Source organism: Scyliorhinus torazame, chromosome 5 (assembly GCF_047496885.1).
Source record: "Scyliorhinus torazame isolate Kashiwa2021f chromosome 5, sScyTor2.1, whole genome shotgun sequence".
NCBI lineage: Eukaryota > Metazoa > Chordata > Chondrichthyes > Carcharhiniformes > Scyliorhinidae > Scyliorhinus > Scyliorhinus torazame.
Genome location: NC_092711.1, coordinates 162,966,390 through 162,987,806, shown reverse-complemented (window position 1 = coordinate 162,987,806; position 21,417 = coordinate 162,966,390). Strand labels below are relative to the sequence as shown.

The 21,417-nt window shown below is 46.7% G+C and overlaps 1 long non-coding RNA gene across 1 annotated transcript; it reads right to left on the bottom strand.

Moving 5' to 3' along the window:
* Positions 1 to 531: 531 nt before the first annotated feature.
* Positions 532 to 6,892, bottom strand: LOC140422720 (uncharacterized). Its single transcript, XR_011947563.1, has 2 exons — positions 6,837 to 6,892; positions 532 to 1,205 (listed from the first exon to the last, which is right to left on the bottom strand). It is a non-coding gene; the product is annotated as an uncharacterized lncRNA (long non-coding RNA).
* Positions 6,893 to 21,417: the final 14,525 nt, after the last annotated feature.

The following is a 21,417-nucleotide window of genomic DNA, read 5'->3' as shown; positions in this document are numbered from 1 at the left end:
TCTCATGTCCAAAGCAGGGAGTCACGGGAACAGGGTACAGAGGAACCAAAGAGAAACAATTTGGATCCTGAACATTGTGAACATTCTTTACTCTGGTTGTCTTTGATCCTCAAGTCATTTTGTCTTTCTCACCTTGTTTGTTTCATTAATTAACATTTGTTATAAAAATGTTGATTTTTGAGACTTTTCATGATTAGATTGATGCACTTTTGGGAAAGTGGGTGAGAGGGGTTGACAGGCTCTTATTAAAAATAAATTTAGAGTACCGAATTATGTTTTATCCAATTAAGGGGCAATTTAGCAGAGCCAATCCACCTACCCTGCACATCTTTGGGTTGTGGGGGTGAGACCCATGCAGACACTGGGAGAATGTGCAAACTCCACAAAGACAGTGACCTGGGGCTGAGATCGAATCCGGGTCCTCAGCGCCATGAGGCAGCAGTGCTAACCACTGCATCACCATGCCGTCCCTGACAGACTCTTTTAACAGAAAGTGAGTCCCTCCAAGGTAATTGACAAAGGAGCCAGAGGGACAGATGAGATTTTATTTTTGACACAGCGATGTTAGACAATGGGCTTCCGGGAGTCAATACAGCCTTTATCCCTCTTTCCCAAATTCGGGAATGATTCACAGTGATAACCCTTATTGGGGACAGCGGTTAGATTTTATTCAGTAGCTGACACATGCTAATGTCTGAGCAGTTGTATCAAAGTGCAGCAGCATTACCATTATACTCTGGGTAGAAGCACCATCTCCAGGTAAATGCTCCCTGCTCTGCCCCAGATGCCATGGTCCCAGTCAGTGGAATATGTAAAACCGCAACAAATCTCTGTGCTCGGGGAATCCCTTCTTATACTTTATTACATCACAAAGTCTGTGGAGACTGATTTAACCCAATCATTGCTGAGCTAACATTTGAACGGACCAATTACAAAACCTGCCATTGAACCATCTGTACCCGCTCAAGCCACATCAAACTCGCAAACAATTGTCTTCCCCACGCTCCGTCCCCAGTACAGGGAGTCAGCATTCCCATGTCAAGCAGTGAAAACATGATGGCCTTGACACTCAGGGTGTTGTCTAGGATTCCAGGCATTCTTGTTTTCTCTGTCCTCTGGGATCTGTTTATCTCCCTGTTCCCACACAGCAAGTTGTCTGTTCTCAGCTCTGTTCGATTTCTGCTGGAGTTTGGTCCCTTTTACACCTTTCGGATCAATAAAACATTTGGTCAGCGAAGACCCAAACCACAATTTCCCATCCTGTCACCTGTCAACCATCCTTACCCAGAGCGTAATCTCAACAGGAATAAAAACAGGAGTGGAACAATCAAATTCAAAATAAATCCACAGCCAGTCATAGAATTTAATTTAATGTTCACTAATTAGCAAGAAAACCCGAAGCAGGGAGTCCCCCAGGATTCTTACACTCCACACCTTGAGGGAGAGGAGAACTCTCTCTCTGACCCCTCACTCAATTTCACTCCGTTATTTTCCAGTACTGTTCTGGCTCCACCTGGGGTAACATCTACTCGGTCTTTTCGTCTCCTGAAGGAGCGCTGTGAGTTCTTGGTTACTGGTACAGTGGGACAGATGTTTCAAGGAGTAGATGAAACATGGACGTAAAAGATTCTCCAACTCTCTCTTTACCCCCGTTCAACTTGTGAGCACTTCTTACTTGTATTATTTCTCCCAAGTCCATTATTGGCCCAACTGAATTTTTAAATTAAAAAATACATATAGTTACAGGATGTGGGCCTTGCTGGCTAGACCCAGCATTTATTGAACATCCCTAGTTTCCTTAGAGAAGGTAGTGGTGAGCTGCCTTCTTGAACCACTGCAGTCCATGTGATGTTGGTATATCCACTGTGCTATTAGCGACTGAAGGAACAGCAATATATTTGCAGATCAGGATGGTGTGTGGCTTGGAGAGGAACATCCACATGGTGCTGTTCCCATGTGTCTGCTGTCCTTGTCCTATATGGTAGTGGCCATGGGTTTGGAAGGTACTGCCTGAGGAGCCTTGGTGAGTTCCTGCTGTGCATCTTCTAGATGGTACACACACTTCTGCTCCTGTGCCTTGGGTGGTGGAGGGAGTGAATGTTTGTGGGTGGGTGCCAGTGAAACAAGCTGCATTGTCTTGGAAGGTGCCGACCTTATTTAATTTTGGAGATGCACTCAGCCAGGTAACTGGAGAGTGATCCATCACACTCCTGAACTCGAGATAATGGACAGGCTTTCAGGAATGAGGAGGTGAGTGACTCACAGCAGGATTCCCATCCTCTGACCCATTCTTGTAGCCACAGTATTTATATGGCTAGTCCAGTTCAGTTTCTGGACAATGGTAACCCCCAAGATGTTGATAGTGGGGTATTTAGCAATGGTAATGCCATTGAATGTCATGGGGAGGTGGTTAGATTCTCTCATGAGGGAGGTGGTCATTGCCTGGCATTTGTATGGCTCAAAGTTACTTGCAGGACTGCAGAGCTCAAATCTGATCGATTGGTTGTTGGATCATTTAGCTCTGTCTATTGATTGCTGCTTTTGATGTCTGGCATGCAAATAGTCCGGTTTCATTCATAATACCATTCCTGCCTCGCAGTGCCAGGGACCTGGATTCAATTCCAGCCTTGGGTGACTGTCTGTGTGGAGTTTGCACATTCTCCCCGTGTTTGCATGGGTTTCCTCCATCGCTCTGGAGTCCTCTCACAGTTCAAAGATATACAGGTTAAGTGGGTTTATGGGGATATGGCGGGGGAATAGACTGAGGTAGCTGCTCTGGGTACGGTTGGTGCAGACTCGATGGGCCGAATGGTCCCCTTCTGGGACTGTAGAATTCCATTCTATGGAATAAACATCCTTGCGGATTCTTACAGCTTTGTGCTGGGCCATTTCAGAGTCAACCACATTGCTGTGGATCTGGAGTCACACGTAGTCTAGACCAGGTAAGGAGGCAGATTCCTTCCCTAAAGGGAATTAGTAAACCAGATGGGTTTTTTCTACCAACAATGGACAAGATCATTCGACTTTTAGTTCGCGTTTTTAATATATGTATTTTATTCCAAACACAATCAATTATACAAACAACAACCGAATACCATTGGCTTTCAAACAGTTTGTCATTTTCCCCCTTTTCTTCCCTAAACTACCCCAACATTCCTTTCCCAACTGCTGCCCCCCCCCCCCCCCCCCCAACCCCGGCGACAAACAGATCCTCAAATAGAGACAGAAAGACCCTCCATCTTACGTCGAACCCTCTTTACCCTCGGAGAACGTACTTAGTCTTCTCCAACTGTAGAAATTCCGCCAAATCCCCCAACCATGCGAATACCTTCGGTGGGGCGGCCGACCTCCAACCCAGTGAGATTCGCCACCGGGCAATCAGAGTGGTGAAGACCCACTTCCCCTCCAGCAGCTCTGGCAGATCTGAAACACCAGAAAGCCCCACCAAAGAGCACGGCTCCATCGTCACCCCCACACTTCCGGCAGGGTCTCGGAAATCAATGGCCAGAATCCCCCAACTTCGGGCACACCCAAAACATGTGAACATGATTGACAGGCCCCCTCCTGTACCTCTCACATCTGTCCTCAACCTCCGGGAAGAACCCACCCATACGAGCTTGAGTCATAACATGCAAAAAACAACATAACATTTACAAAACTTGTATATACACGTCGAGACAGAACGATCCCACCATTAGTCCTCCCCCAACCCAAGCTCCTTGACAAAGTCATCCGCTTCCTCTGGCATCATAAAATAATGCCGTTTGCCCTTGCGAAAGTCACCCAGAGTTTGTCCGGGTACAACACCCCAAACCGGAGCTTGGTCAAAAGAGCGCCACCTGAGCTCTGTTAAAACCCGCCTGCCATTTGGCCAGGTCAGCCCCAATGTCCTGGTAGATCCGGATCAGATTCCCCTCCCAGCTACAGTCTCACATTGACTTCACCAACCTCAGAATCCTCTCCTTCTCCTGGAACTTGTGCATCCGGCCGATCACTGCCCACGGTGGCTCACCAGCTCTCAGCCTCCGTTGTAATGATTGGGAAGCCCGATCCACCTCCGGGGCCTTATCGCAGACCCCCTTCTCAACCAGCTTCGTGAACATTTTCAATACATAGCCCGTGGCACTCGTTCCCTCCACCCCTTCCTCAGACCTACAATTCACAGATTCTGTCGCCTGGACTGATTCTCCTGGTCGTCCACCTTCGCCCTCAGCACCTTGCAGGCCTCTCCCAGCATCACTATCTCTGCCTCCAGCAACACAATCTGATCACTGTGATCCAACACCATCCTTTCCACCTCTCGGATCATTGCACCTTCTGACTCCAGGCGCTCCACAACCCACTCCAAAGTCCCACGAAGAGGGGCTACTGCTTCCTCAATCACCCTGGACCAGTTCTCTTGCATCTCTTTCCGATGCTGCCGAAACATCCTCCAACTCCACCATACTCTCAGTTGCTGCACCACACAGATCCTCCATCTCAAGCCAAGGCTTTACTCAACTTTTGCCGGGTGTTGTAACCTGCTGATATTCCACTTTGGAGGAGAAACCACTTCCCTCCACTTATTCTGCACTTTATACAAACTAAGTCGCCATTAACTGGGCAGAAAGGGCCAGAAATCCAAGCTTCCAAGATGCAGCCACCTTGTGTGCAGCCGATAAATTCATGGCCTCCACTGGAAGTCATTCCAGGACATTTTTGTCATTTAATCTCACCAATCCCTGACTTTCCCTTTTGTTCTCCCTGACCCTCCCCCTTTCTCACCAGCATCAAACCCATCACATTTCTCCCTCTCTTTAGTTCTGAAGTAGAGTTACATTGGACGTGAAACGTTAACTCTGTTTCTCTCTCACAGATGCTGCCAGACCTGCTGCGTTTTTCCAGTTCTTTCTGTATTTATTTTAGATCTACCTGTAATGGGGGGAAAACACTATTATTATTCAGGATAAAATAAATGTCCTTCATCAATTTTTGTGGATCAATTCAGTGGAAATGCGCTCTCCCAGGCTCAAAGAGCATCAACCCACTGGAAGCAAAGTTGTGAGATCGGCCAATCCAGCAGAAAGAAACTCTCCGACCCTCCCACTTCACCAAGTGTCAGAATGAACATGGTTCAGTCCTGGATGTGATTAACAGCAGTAATAACAGCATAATCCAACCCCTCTCTTCACTCGTGAACTTGCTGGTGTCTCAGCAGAAGTGTTGACCGAGTGAATCCCTTCTCACACACGGTGCAGGTGAATGGCCTCTCCCCTGTGTGAACTCGCTGGTGTGCCTGCAACGTGGCTAAGAGAGTGAATCCCTTCCCACATTCAGAGCAGGTGAATGGCCTCTCCCCAGTGTGAATTCGCTGGTGTGCCTGCAGATTGGGTAGCTGAGTGAATCTCTTTCCACAGTCAGAGCAAATGAACGGCCTCTCCCCAGTGTGAATTCGCTGGTGTGTCTGTAGGTGGGATAACCGAGTGAATTCTGTCCCACAGTCAGAGCAGGTGAATGGCCTCTCCCCAGTGTGAACTCGCTGGTGTCTCTGCAGGTGGGATAACCGAGTGAATCCCTTCCCACAGTCAGAGCAGGTGAACGGCCTCTCCCCAGTGTGAACTCGCTGGTGTGCCTGTAGGTTGCTTATTTGAGTGAATCCCTTTCCACACTGAGAGCAGGTGAACGGCCTCTCTCCGGTGTGCAGGAGCTGGTGTGTCAGCAGATGGGATGAGATTCAAAACATCTTTGTGCAGTGAGAGCAGCTGAACGGTCTCTCCCTAGTGTGAACTAGTTGGTGTGTCAGCAGTCTGGAAGAAGTACTGAACCCCTTCCCACACGTGGAGCAGGTGAATGGCCTCTCCCCGACGTGGACTGGCTGGTGCTTCTTCAGGTTAGATAACTTAGCAAATCCCTTCTCACACTGAGAGCAGGTGAACGGCCTCTCCCCAGTGTGAATGCGTCGATGAGTTTCCAGTGCTGATGGGAATCTGAATCCCTTCCCACAGTTCCCACATTTCCAAGGTTTCTCCATGGTGCTGGTGTCCTTGTGTCTCTCCAGGTTGGACGATCAGTTGAAGGCTCCCACCGAACTCGGGTATGGTCACTCCCCGCTGTTTTTTTCAGGCTGTGTAACTGGTTAACGCTCTTTTCAGTCAGTACTCTGGAACACTCTCCCTCAGGTATGCGTGTCTCGATGATTTTCCAATCACACTGATGGTTAAGTCCATCTGAAGCAGAAAGAATAGACAAATCTTTTTCCTTCTCAATTCAAAGGCCGAAGATATTCAAGTCCCGGTGAATTGAGTGAATCAGTCAAATCGAGACGTGAGGTTTGGTTTGAGATTTCTGTCTGTAATTCTTCCTCGTCTGATATCCTGTAAAAGGAGTTTACAAAAGACATCACTGTCAGTACAGGATCGGAATTCAGAACTTTTCTGGTTTCTATGGTCCTCTCTCATTTCCCCAAATCTGTAAATCTACATCCCACACACACACCCTCCACTCTCACTCTGCTGTATCTAATATTCACCCTCCCAATTCTCCAGAAGGTGCTGATTCAGGCTGATTGACAGATCCCTGCTCACTGCTCACTCGTCACAGAGAGATGAAAATCTTCATGCAGGCTGCTAGCCTATCGGAAATATGTAACAGGACTAAAATTGTGTTTGATGTATCGGATTGTTCCAGTTGGTTAAAATATACGGGGTTGTGATTGATCATGATCTGGAACTTTCTGGATTGGATGGACGCTGCAGGGTTACTTTTGTCAATAATAGATTATTATTATCCTCCTGTAACCAAAGGCTAGCCTACTCACTATTTACCACCACCAATTTTCACACAATCCGTGAACTTACTGAGAGACCTGGCCCAACCTTTCCAGAATCTGCACACTGGAATCACTTCCTTTTCCTTCAAAACCAGAGACCTTCCGGCCCTCCAACTATTCCAATTGGTCAACACCTCAGCTGAAAGGTCAGGAGGTGGGATCTTTCTGCACATGCGCAGCTCCCCATCGCTCCCATGGACATGGGCAGTCCGGGCCGCCCGCGCGGCGAATAGAGCGGTTTCGTCCCCGCGGTGGGTTATGGGAGCTGTAACCGCCATTACCCATCCTGTTTCCTGTCTCCAAACTCCTTGGCATGGGATGAAATGTGTGTGTGTGTGTGGTGTGTGGCCGGGGGGGGGGGGGGGGGTGGGGCGGGGGGGGGGGGATGACTCCACCCTGACACACAGTACATATGGGTAGCCAGTGGATTTGATTGTGGCGCCCCTTAACAAAACAGTTTGTTCACTTAATATGTAAAGGTTAGACACGTGGGTGAAATATTGGGGAGGGCAATAGTTTAATGTGAAACTGAACTCGAGTGTCAGCGCCTTCAGGGGAGGAGATTTTGGGGAAAAGCAGGAGGATAGTGGAATGATTTAGCGTTGAAATGAATAGGAAGGAGAGACTATGTGGGGGAATGAGATGTAGAATTTCTGAGAGCAGTATTTTGTGTCACATCACGATCTTCGACAACCTTCGTGAAACTTTGTTTTACAATGTTCCTGGAAAATCCTTGGCATTTTTTTATTAAGTCAAATGTGCTGACCAATAGGGCGGCACGGTGGCACAGTGGTTGACACTGCTGCCTACAGCGCTGAGGAGCTTGGTTCGATCCCAGCCCAAGTTGACTGTGTGGAGTTTGCATAATCTCCCTGTGTCTGCGTGGGTTCACCCCCGCAATCCAAAGATGTGCCGGTTAGATGAATTGGCCACATTAAATTGCCCCTCAATTGGAAAAAAATAATTAGGTACTCTAATTTTTTTTTTAATGTGCTGTCCAAATGCAATTAATGCTTTATTGATGACAGCCACTTGAACTCCTCGACTACTCCCAAATACCAAGTACCTGTTCATGAACAGTCTGATCAACCATCTAATTCACACAGACCAGCCGAGCCCACCCATTAGCCTGGTATTGCCTTTAACTCTGACATTGTCCATTCCGGATTCAAGAGAAAATGTTTCACTCACAGAACATTTCAGATCATTGTTTCCAATATTGCCCAATCAATGCCTTTCCCAATCCGGTATCTGAGTGAGCTGCTGAGGCAATAAATTCAACTACAAACATCAAATGGGATTTCTTCCAATATATCTTTGAAGAGCAGATCTTTTTTCAAGTGGACTAAATTGGTTATGTTTTCTCGGTCACAGTCCTTTCCGACAACAATTATTAATTATCAGCCAGTCTTATTCAAATTATGGAGTCTGTTTTATGCAGTAAGAAGTCTCACAACACCAGGTTAAAGTCCAACAGGTTTATTTGAAATCAAAAGTTTTCGGAGCACTGCTCCTTCATCAGGTGAAGTGCTCCAAAAGCTTGTGATTTTAAATAAAGCTGTTGGACTTTATCTTGGTGTTGTGAGACTTCTCACTATGCCACCCTGTCCAACGCTGGCATCTCCACATCATGTTTTATACAGGACAAAGCATCTGCTTGTTCAGTACCCCATTCACCATCTGAAACAGTGACTCTCTTGACATCCTGAGCACAATGGTGGCAGTGTGTGTACCATCTACAAGATATTTCACTGTAGCACAGTGATAGGGCAGGATGTTAGCACAGTAATAGGGGCAGCACGGTAGCACAGTGGTTCGGGCAGCATAGTGGTAAGGGCAGCACGGTAGCACAGTGGTTAGCACAGTTGCTTCACAGCTCCAGGGTCCCAGGTTCGATTCCAGGCTTGGGTCATTGTTTGTGCAGAGTCGGCACATTCTCCCCGTGTCTGCGTGGGTTTCCTCCGGGTGCTCTGGTTTCCTCCACAATCCAAAGATGTGCAGGTTAGGTGGATTGGTCAAAGTAAATTGTCCTTAGTGTCCAAAAAGGTTAGGTGGGGTTACTGGGTTATGGGGATAGGGTGGGGGGCATGGGCTTAAGTGGGGTGTTCTTTCCAAGATCCGGTGTAGACTCGAAGGGCTGAATGGCCTCCTTTTGCACTGTAAATTCTATCATCTATGAGCTCACCAGGCCTCCTTCAACATCACCTTCCCAACCCATAACCTTGACTGTCATGAAGGACAAGGGCAGCAAACACATGGGAACAGCACCACCTGAAATTCCCTTAGGACGACTTGGAATTATCTGCTTCAGGGTCTGTGAATACAAAAAGTGCTTCAGATCAATATCTGTGTGTACACAAACCTCTTTAGTTCAGAGTCTGTCCAGACCCTGGTCCCTTTCAGCTCAGTATCAGCTTGCTCAGCCCATTCTGCTGCATTCTGGGCAGGTTTTAACTTGGCTATTTCCTGATCTTTAGCCCCTACCCTCTGATCCTCGCTATTTTTACATTTATAAGCGTGGCGCTGTTTCAACATTAAGATCCCCACCCTAAACTTGAGCATGTTTTCCATGTTAAAACACCGCATCTCAAACAAAGTTTTTAACACATCAAATGCCAAAACGTTTTTTTAACAAGTATTTCATTGGCTGAAGAGGTGGGAATCTTCTGTGATGCAAGTTCTTCGCTCACAATGTACAGCACCCGAACCAGGCCATTCAGTCCCTGTTATTTATACTGTACACGAGACTCCTCCACTTTACTTCATCAAGCTCCAGCTTTCTTCCTCATGTGTTTACCCAGCTTCCCCTTACATACACCTGTATTGTTCACCTCAAACACTCTGTGTGGCAGCGAGCTCCACATTCTCACCACTCTTATCCTTCTCTTCTCCTTCATCTGTTCATCCAGCCACCCTTGATATACATCAATACTATCCACCTCATCCACTACCCGTGGTAGTGAGTTCCACAATTACAACTGTTCGCTTCGGAAGAGGATTATTTTTGTAACCTTTGTCTTTATCCCTTTTAGTTACTGCCCAGTTTCTCAGCTCGATTTGCTGTTCCTGGAATGGGGTAAAGGATAGGGAAAGGATGAGACTGAGGCTTCATATCACTTCCCCGAACACCGTGGCTCAGTCAATCTCATACTCTCGCCTCTGAGGCTGAAGGGTTCAAGTCCCCCCTCCAGAGACTCGACTCCCCCATAATCCAGGGCTGATTCTCTTTCAGTCTTCTGCTGCCAGGTTCCTAAACTCTGGAATTCCCTCCCTTGACCCCCTCCACTTCTCTCCCCTCCTTCAACACTCTGCTTAAAACCTACCTTTTCCTTTCGGTGACATCAAGGACTTGAAAAACTCACGGGAGATAATTTATTTGAAATTAATCCAGAATAATAAATTCCCAGCCCAGTTACAGGGATTATTAACAACAACAGAAAATACCTCAACTGTCAGAGTGAACATGGTTCAGTCCTGGATATGATTAACAGCAGCAATAGCAGAAGAATCCAACCCCTACATTCAAACAGAAACTCACTGGTGTGTCAGGATATTGTCAGGGAGTGAGTGACTCCCGTCCCACTGTTATGGGCCAGGGCTTAGGCAACTCCAAAATGTATTATGGAGTTCACCTGATTTACAACCTTTATGTTGAATTTGGCTAGGATGAGCGCAACATTTTTCAAAATTTTTCATTTTTCAAAAGCCTTCGCCTCAGTTGTGATTCAACAGACTCCCTAGACACCTTAATCAAAACAAGGTTTATTCGAAGAATATAGTTAACATATATATATAAACACACAGCAAGAATGATCAATTACATATATAAAGGCGCCACACAGCCACAGTAATCTATGTATAACATTTAACGAATTCCCTCTTTAACTGTTCCAATTCAATAACAAAATCCAATAAACCAAAAAGCCCTACTCAAACCACACACTGCATTCTCACTTGAATGGGACTGGTCTTTTTCCTGAAATTCTGATCCAGTCTCAACCAGCAGATTTAAACTCCTTCCGGAAACCAAACTATATATTTTTAAGATACCAAAGCAGGTAACCACAACCAATGTTTTTTTTTATTGGAACAGATATTTCAAATGAAAATAGAGAGAGATAGGGAAAATCACTTATTTCCTCCTCTGCACTCAATGCACACAATGAAGCTGAGACCAAACACCTGACAGCGACAGCCCAGCTCCATACACAAAATGACATCACTGAAGCCATGTGATAAGACAATAATCTTTCTTCAAGGGACACTCGCATGACACCACACCTACAACATTTAATCAGCCTCTTCCTGGAGTGAACTCACCGTGGCGTCAACAAATTGGAAAACTGGGTGTATCTCTTCACACACAGGGAACACTTAAATGCACCTAAGATAAAAGCTAATTACTGCAGATGCTCAATCAGAAACAAAACAGAAAATGCTGGACAGTCTCACCGGTCTGCCAGCATCGGTGGAGAGAGAATGGAGCTACCGTTCTGGATGTCTCTTTGTCAAAGATGGAGGAAACTGGCAATAAGATGAGATTTCTCCTGTTGTGAGGGGTGGCGGCGTGGAGCAGTGGGGCTGGATAGAGGGCCAGTGACAGGTGGAGATATCGGGGCATGTTTAGCACAGGGCTAAATTGCTGGCTTTTAAAGCAGACCAAGGCAGGCCAGCAGCCGGTTCAATTCCTGTACCAGCCTCCCCAACAGGCGCCGGAATGTGGCGACTAGGGGCTTTTCACAGTAACATAGAACATAGAAAATACAGCACAGAACAGGCCCTTCGGCCCACGATGTTGTGCCGAACCTTTGTCCTAGATTAATCATAGATTATCATTGAATTTACAGTGCAGAAGGAGGCCATTCGGCCCTTTGAGTCTGCACCGGCTCCTGGAAAGAGCACCCTACCCAAACTCAACACCTCCACCCAACACCAAGGGCAATTTTGGACATTAAGGGCAATTTATCATTGGCCAATTCACCTAACCTGCACATCTTTGGACTGTGGGAGGAAACCCGAGCAACCGGAGGAAACCCACGCAGACACGGGGAGGATGTGCAGACTCCGCACAGACAGTGACCCAAGCCGGAATCGAACCTGGGACCCTGGAGCTGTGAAGCAATTGTGCTATCCACAATGCTACCGTGCTGCCCTTAAGAACAAATAAATCTACACTATATCATTTTACCGTAATCCATGTACCTATCCAATAGCTGCTTGAAGGTCCCTAATGTTTCCGACTCAACTACTTCCACAGGCAGTGCATTCCATGCCCCCACTACTCTCTGGGTAAAGAACCTACCTCTGATATCCCTCCTATATCTTCCACCTTTCACCTTAAATTTATGTCCCCATGTAATGGTTTGTTCCACCCGGGGAAAAAGTCTCTGACTGTCTACTCTATCTATTCCCCTGATCATCTTATAAACCTCTATCAAGTCGCCCCTCATCCTTCTCCTTTCTAATGAGAAAAGGCCTAGCACCCTCAACCTTTCCTCGTAAGACCTACTCTCCATTCCAGGCAACATCCTGGTAAATCTTCTTTGCACCTTTTCCAAAGCTTCCACATCCTTCCTAAAATGAGGCGACCAGAACTGTACACAGTACTCCAAATGTGGCCTTACCAAGGTTTTGTACAGCTGCATCATCACCTCACGGCTCTTAAATTCAATCCCTCTGTTAATGAACGCGAGCACACCATAGGCCTTCTTCACAGCTCTATCCACTTGAGTGGCAACTTTCAAAGATGTATGAACATAGACCCCAAGATCTCTCTGCTCCTCCACATTGCCAAGAACTCTACCGTTAACCCTGTATTCCGCATTCATATTTGTCATTCCAAAATGGACAACCTCACACTTTTCATGGTTAAACTCCATCTGTCACTTCTCAGCCCAGCTCTGAATCCTATCTATGTCTCTTTGCAGCCGACAACAGCCCTCCTCACTATTCACAACTCCACCAATCTTCGTATCGTCTGCAAATTTACTGACCCACCCTTCAACTCCCTCATCCAAGTCATTAATGAAAATCACAAACAGCAGAGGACCCAGAACTGATCCCTGCGGTACGCCACTGGTAACTGGGATCCAGGCTGAATATTTGCCATCCACCACCACTCTCTGACTTCTATCGGTTAGCCAGTTCGTTATCCAACTGGCCAAATTTCCCACTATCCCATGCCTCCTTACTTTCTGCATAAGCCTACCATGGGGAACCTTATCAAATGCCTTACTAAAATCCATGTACACTACATCCACTGCTTTACCTTCATCCACATGCTTGGTCACCTCCTCAAAGAATTCAATAAGACTTGTAAGGCAAGACCTACCCCTCACAAATCCGTGCTGACTATCCCTAATCAAGCAGTGTCTTTCCAGATGCTCAGAAATCCTATCCTTCAGTACCCTTTCCATTACTTTGCCTACCACCAAAGTAAGACTAACTGGCCTGTAATTCCCAGGGCTATCCCTAGTCCCTTTTTTGAACAGGGGCACGACATTCGCCACTCTCCAATCCCCTGGTACCACCCCTGTTGACAGTGAGGACGAAAAGATCATTGCCAACGGCTCTGCAATTTCATCTCTTGCTTCCCATAGAATCCTTGGATATATCCCGTCAGGCCCAGGGGACTTGTCTATCCTCAAGTTTTTCAAAATGCCCAACACATCTTCCTTCCTAACAAGTATTTCCTCGAGCTTACCAATCTGTTTCACACTGTCCTCTCCAACAATATCGCCCCTCTCATTTGTAAATACAGAAGAAAAATACTCGTTTAAGACCTCTCCTATCTCTTCAGACTCAATACATAATCTCCCGCTACTGTCCTTGATCGGACCTACCCTCGCTCTAGTCATTCTCATATTTCTCACATATGTGTAAAAGGCCTTGGGGTTTTCCTTGATCCTACCCGCCAAAGATTGTTCATGCCCTCTCTTAGCTCTCCTAATTCCTTTCTTCAGTTCCCTCCTGGCTATCTTGTATCCCTCCAATGCCCTGTCTGAACCTTGTTTCCTCAGCCTTACATAAGTCTCCTTTTTCCTCTTAACAAGACATTCAACCTCTCTTGTCAACCATGGTTCCCTCACTCGACCATCTCTTCCCTGCCTGACAGGGACATACATATCAAGGACACGTAGCACCTGTTCCTTGAACAAGTTCCACATTTCACTTGTGTCCTTCCCTGCCAGCCTATGTTCCCAACTTATGCACTTCAATTCTTGTCTGACAACATCGTATTTACCCTTCCCCCAATTGTAAACCTTGCCCTGTTGCACGTACCTATCCCTCTCCATTACTAAAGTGAAAGTCACAGAATTGTGGTCACTATCTCCAAAATGCTCCCCCATTAACAAATCTATCACTTGCCCTGGTTCATTACCCAGTACTAAATCCAATATTGCCCCTCCTCTGGTCGGACAATCTACATACTGTGTTAGAAAAGCTTCCTGGACACACTGCATAAACACCACCCCATCCAAACTATTTGATCTAAAGAGTTTCCACTCAATATTTGGGAAGTTAAAGTCGCCCATGACTACTACCCTATGACTTCTGCACCTTTCCAAAATCTGTTTCCCAATCTGTTCCTCCACATCTCTGCTACTATTGGGGGGCCTATAGAAAACTCCTAACAAGGTGACTGCTCCTTTCCTATTTCTGACTTCAACCCATACTACCTCAATAGGGTGATACTCCTCGAACTGCCTTTCTGCAGCTGTTACACTATCTCTAATTAATAATGCCACCCCCCCCCCCACCTCTTTTACCACCCTCCCTAATCTTATTGAAACATCTATAACCAGGAACCTCCAACAACCATTTCTGCCCCTCTTCTATCCAAGTTTCCGTGATGGCCACCACATCGTAGTCCCAAGTACCGATCCATGCCTTAAGTTCACCCACCTTATTCCTGATGCTTCTTGTGTTGAAGTATACACACTTCAACCCATCTCCGTGCCTGCAAGTACTCTCCTTTGTCAGTGTTCCCTTCCCCATTGCCTCATTACACGCTTTGGCGTCCTGAATATCGGCTACCTTAGTTGCTGGACTACAAATCCGGTTCCCATTCCCCTGCCAAATTAGTTTAAACCCTCCCGAAGAGTACTAGAAAACCTCCCTCCCAGGATATTGGTGCCCCTCTGGTTCAGATGCAACCCGTCCTGCTTGTACAGGTCCCACCTTCTCCAGAATGCGCTCCAATTATCCAAATACCTGAAGCCCTCCCTCCTACACCATTCCTGCAGCCACGTGTTCAACTGCACTCTCTCCCTATTCCTAGCCTCGCTATCACGTGGCACCGGCAACAAACCAGAGATGACAACTCTGTCTGTCCTGGCTTTTAACTTCCAGCCTAACTCCCTGAACTTGTTTATTACCTCCACACCCCTTTTCCTACCTATGTCGTTGGTACCAATGTGCACCACGACTTCTGGCTGCTCACCCTCCCCCTTAAGGATCCTGAAGACACGATCCGAGACATCCCTGGCCCTGGCACCCGGGAGGCAACATACCTTCCGGGAGTCTCGCTCGCGACCACAGAATCTCCTATCTATTCCCCTAACCATTGAATCTCCTACAACTATTGCTTTTCTATTCTCCCCCCTTCCCTTCTGAGTCCCAGAGCCAGACTCAGTGCCAGAGACCTGGCTGCTAGGGCCTTCCCCCGGTAGGTCATCCCCCCCAACAGCATCCAAAATGGTATACTTGTTTTGAAGGGGAACGGCCACGAGGGATCCCTGCACTGTCTGCCTGTTTGTTTTTTTCCCCCTGACTGTAACCCAGCTATTCTTGTCCTGTACCTTGGGTGTGGTTACCTCCCTGTAACTCTTCTCAATCACCCCCTCTGCCTCCCGGATGATCCAAAGTTCATCCAGCTTCAGCTCCAGTTCCCTAACACGGTCTTTGAGGAGCTGAAGTTGGGTGCACTTCCCGCAGGTATAGTCACCGGGGACACCAGTTGTATCCCTCACCACCCACATCCTACAGGAGGAGCATGCAACTGGCCTAGCCTCCATCCCCTCTTACCTTACAGAATATAGCTGCCCTGTGGACCAACTGGACCTCCGCCCTCCGACTCTGCTCCCAGTCAGCTGCACTCTCTGTAAACTCCTGGCTCTCTTCTCACTCTTTGCGGAAATGTAGGAAACAAAATGAAAGGAGCACCTTACTCCCTCCTCACCTAACTCTCTCAGTCACCAAACTCTCACTATAGCACTCAAATGCACCAAATTCAGCACTTCCTCAGTCACCAAACTATCACTATAGCACTCAAATGCACCAAATTCAGCACTCCCTCAGTCACCAAACTCTCACTATAGCACTCAAATGCACCAAATTCAGCACACCCTCAGTCACCAAACTCTCACTATAGCACTCAAATGCACCAAATTCAGCACTCCCTCAGTCACCAAACTCTCACTCTAGCGCTCAAATGCACCAAATTCAGCACTCAGTGCAAACAAAGTCTGCACTGTAGGGGATCACTTTTATACTGCGAATCGAGCCTCTGAAAACTGGCCTAATCCAATTAACTAATTAACAAGCTCCAGCTGCAAGTGCCTACAAGTAGAAGCTTGTTTAAAGCTGATTGAAAATTCACCTTCTTCTAAACCAAACAGCAACTTTTAAGTTAATTAACTAAATAAAAGAAAGACTAGACTTTAGATAAAAATGAAGCCTTATACTCCCTCTGTCACCAAACTCTCACTATAGCACTCAAATGCACCAAATTCAGCACTCAAACTTCATTTGAAGTCTACTTGTGACAATAAGCGATTTTCATTTCATGAACAACGTCTGGTGCATTTATTTATAAGAAACAATAATGAAATTTGAGACATGATTCACACATGATTGTAAGTAACAGGTTCACAGAATGTGTAGGTGACTATCTGTGTAAAAGAGGTGACTTTAATGTGAATGGTGAGTTAGTCTTAGATTATATAAAATTGGTCTCTTCCTTCATACATCGGAATAAAGCTGATCCTGAGTATCTCCTGGTGGGGACTGGGTTGTCCCACAACGGTCGCCATCAGCATTCTCAGCCTCAGAAGTTTTTGTTTGATTAGTTATTATTCAAAAACACGATTCTTTCGCTGATGACAATTCATTACATAATGATACTGAGAATCAATGATGAAAACACTGATTAATCATCCCCAGTGCATTTCCCGGGTTCAAACACCTCCGGTTACCATCCAAGACCCATATTTTGTTTCAACTTTCAAATTGATGAACAGTTTGACTATTTTCACATCACCTATCAGCAAACATACCTTGCTCCCAATATGTCACCCAGGTGTCTAAATCTTTACACCTGAAGTTAACGAAATATTTTGTAAACATAGAATATAGAACATACAGTGCTGAAGGAGGCCATTCGGCCCATCGAGTCTGCACTGACCCAATTAAGCCCTCACTTCCACCCTATCCCCGTAACCCAATAACCCCCCCTAACCTTTTTGGTGGCTTTATCATGGCCAATCCACCTAACCTGCAAGTCTTTGAACTATGGGAGGAAGCCGGAGCACCCGGAGGAAACCCACGCAGACACGGGGAGAACGTGCAGACTCCGCACAGACAGTGACCCAGTGGGGAATCGAACATGGGAAGCCACAGTGCTATCAACTTGTGCTACCGTGTTGCCCCCGCCCCCCCCTCTCCCGTAAGGGGGTGTCACAATCAAATCCAGTGACCACTCAGATGTACTTTGTATCAGGGTGGGGTCACCGCGCCCTGCCCCCCTTTTGAACACTGTCCCAGGTGTTTGGAGACTGGGCCCTGGATGAGTAATGGCGTCCGTCGCTCCCACAATCCCACGCTCTGGGGAAATCGCTCCATCTGCCGTGCGGCAGGCGGCCCAGGACTGCGCATGTTCAAGGGAGAAGAGAAACAGCGCATGTGCAGTGGAGTGCCTACCCCCTGACCGTTCCCTCAGGTTTTGACCAATAGAAAGAGGTGACACCGGACAGACTCTTCTCCTCCAGCGAATCAAAGTGTGGGCTTTGTGTGACTGATTTAGCCCCACACAGACTGAAACTTCCTCCTGTGACTAAAACACTTTCTTTTCGCCCCTTTCCCATTTTCTCATTCTCACCTTCAATTGGTCACTTGCAGCGACTGAAGGGAAAGGAAGTGAATCCAGGGAGGGTGCAGACACTGGAAGGTTGGCCCAGGTCTCTCTCTCTCTCTCTTAAAGACATTGACAGCCTTTGCTCCCTCAGCCTGACACATTTATTTGTCTGACTGAAAGGATGGTCTCTTTCCTAATGTTCACAATTAAAGCGCTGGTTTCCCCAGGATATGGCTGACAATTGAGGGAGCAGTAAATTATCAGAAAGAGATATGTCTACTGTTGTTATATGGTACAGATTAGATATATTATTGATGGTTCAGTAATAAAATATATTTGTTATTATTCCTAGTTTTGTGATATAGGTGTGTATCTATGTTTCATTTTTCCAGTCATTGAGTGATGATAGCACAGAAGGAGTCCATTCATTAATTTGAAACCGTACCGAATCTGTTGAGCAAACTAGTCAGTGCAATTATATCTCTCTATCCATGTTCCCCTGCAGGTTTAGTTCCTAAATGGGCCCAAGCTATTTCATTTTGAAATCAATAATCATTGCAGCTTCCATCAACCTTATAGGCAGGAAGTTAGAATTCCTGACAACTCGCTCCTAAATAAAGTTTTTCCCATACACCCATCTCTAATCAAGCAATACAGTTCGGCAGCACAGTGGTACGGCTGCTCACAATACCAGAGACCCAGGTTCGATTCCAGCCTTGGATGTGACTTGGGTGACATATCCTTTGCTAATGTGGTGACCAGAAGTGTAACCAATATTCTACGTGTGGCCTAACTAAGGTTCTGTGCAGCTGCAGCATGACTTGCCAATTTTTATACTCAATGCCCAGACCAAGGAAGACAAGCATGCCGTCTGCATTCTTAGCTCCTTATCCACCTGCGTTGCCACTTTCAGTGATATGTTTATTGTAATTTCCCCATCTACCACAGACAACTTGCCCCTCATACCATGACAGTTTCCTTCTGCAAGAAACATCCAGATAAATTAGGCAAAAGAACCATGTAACCACCATAGCCCATCTTCATGGCTGCTTTGGGAACTAAATATCTTCCAAAGTGCAAACACCTTTTCGTTCTGTGCTCCGCGTCAAACTTGGAACCAGGTAATTGCAACTAGCCTCAAAAATGGTCAGCCCACCGGAGGCAGAGGTGTTAGACTGGCCAGTCCAGCAGAAAGAAACCCTCCAATCATCACCATTCACCAGATATCAGAATGAACAAAATGCAGTCCTGGATGGAAGTGAGAGCAGAAACAATAACAACGGAGCCAACATCTGTAATTTATTGTGAACATGTTGGAGTCACAACGGGTGTGATGATTCACAAACCCCCTCCCCACATTGAGAGCAGATGAATGGTCTCTCCCCAGAATTAACTCGCTCGTGTCTCCGTAGTTGGAACGGATCATTGAATGTATCCCCTGCTCAGAGCAGGTGAATGGCTTCTTCCAGGTGTGAACTCGCTAGTGTTCCTGCAGGGTGTATGGCTATCTGAATCCCTTCTCTCACTAAGAGCAGGTTAACGCCATCTCCCCTGTTAACTCGCTGGTGCCTCTGCAGGTTGGATAACTGAGAGAATCCCTTCCCACACTTAGAACAGGTGAACGGCCTCTCCCCAGTGTGAACTCGCTGGTGTATCTGCAGATTCGATGAAGTAGTGAATCCTTTCTCACACTGAGAGCAGGTGAACGCCCTCTCCCCAGTGTGAACCCGCTGATGTTTCCACAGGTTCGATGAAGTAGTGAATCCCTTCTCACACGGAGAGCACGTGAACGGCTTTTCCCCAGTGTGAACTCGCTGATGTATCTGCAGGTTTGATGAAGTAGTGAATCCCTTCTCACACTGAGAGCAGGTGAATGGCCTCTCCCCAGTGTGAAGTCGCTGATGTTTCTGCAGGCTCTTTAAAGTAGTGAATCCGTTCTCAAACTCAGAGTAAGTGAATGGCCTCTCCCCAGTGTGAATGCATCGATGAGCTTCCAGCTGAGATGGAGCCCTGAATCCCTTCCCACAATCCCCGCATTCCCACGGTTTATTCATGTTTTAGGTCTCCTCGTGTCTCTCCAGGTTTGGCAATAAGTTGAAGCCTCGTCTACACAAAGAACACGTGTACGGCCTCTCCCTGCTGTGAATGGTGTAATATTTTTTCAGGCTGTGTAATTGGTTAAAGCTCTTTCCACAGTCAGTGCTCTGGAACACTCTCACTCGGGTGTGTATATCTCGGTGCTTTTCCAGTCACACTGATGTTTAAAATCTTTTGAAGCCAACAGAACAGACAAACATTTCTCCTTCTAGATTCATAGTCCGGTGATATCCAGTTCCAAGGAATTGAGAGACTCAGCCAGATTGAGACGTGATGTTTGAGATTTCTGTCTGTAATTCCTCCTCTTCTAATATCCTGTAAAAACAGTTTACAAAATTCATCACTGTCAGTACAGGATAGAATTCAGAACAGACAATTCTAGTTCCTAGAGAACATTCTTTCCTCTCTTATTCCCCAAAAGCTGTAAATCTCCATCCCACACACTCTCCCTCCATTCTCACTCTGCTGTATCTAATATTCACCCTCCCAATTCTCCTGAAGGTGCTGATTCAGGCTGATTGACAGATCCACTTCCTGTCCTGGTCACAGAGATCATAACAAATAGGAGCTGCAGTCGGCCATTCGGCCCATCAAGCCTGCCCATTTATTCTGTGGGATCATTGGGCGATCTATGTCAGCGATATTTTCCGTGTTATTGACCAGAGGCTGAGTGTGCTGACTCAACATCTGTGAGCTCAGGAGGCCGAGCTGTAAAACACCAAGGAAAGGATCGACGATCCTGAAGAGAGAATCCTGAATGTTGAGCAAGATGCCTCCTCGGGGGAGGCAAGAATTAAATCCTTGGAAAACCAGCTGAGTGATGTGGTGGACTCCTGGAGAACTTGGAGAACCGAGGGTCAGGGAAAGAACATCCGAATTGTCGGCCTGCCAGAAGGTGTGGAGGGTGAGGCTCCGGTTAGGTTCTTCGAGGACCGGCTGCCATGTTTTCTCAAGCTGGATGTGAAGCCTGGGTGTTTCAAATTAGAAAAGGCATCGGATCCTGTCTTTGAGGCCGAAGGATAGTTTTCACCCCAGGCCTGTAATCATTCACTTCCATGTGGGAGGGACTTTCGACCCCCATTCCCTTGTTGGCCCTTCTTTTCTTCTCATTTTGGAGAAGGTGTCCTGAGGGTAATGACAGTCTGGCCGTGGGGTTAATCCTCCGGATCCTCAGTCTTATTGAGGATCACCAGAAGGTCCTGGAGATGGGTCAGATGAGATGGGACTTGGCTCCATGAGGGAGTGAGGATTTCCTTATTCGAGGATTTTTCAACAGCAACGCAAACGGAGCATCGAGGCTTCGATGAAGTTTGAAGGGAACTCTAGGCTGTGGGAGTGAATTATGTCGCTTTATCCTGAGACTCTGAAAATTGTATCTACAACTCCGTCAAGTCTTTCGAGAATCCATCTAGTGCCTTGGCCTTCGTTAAATCCATGA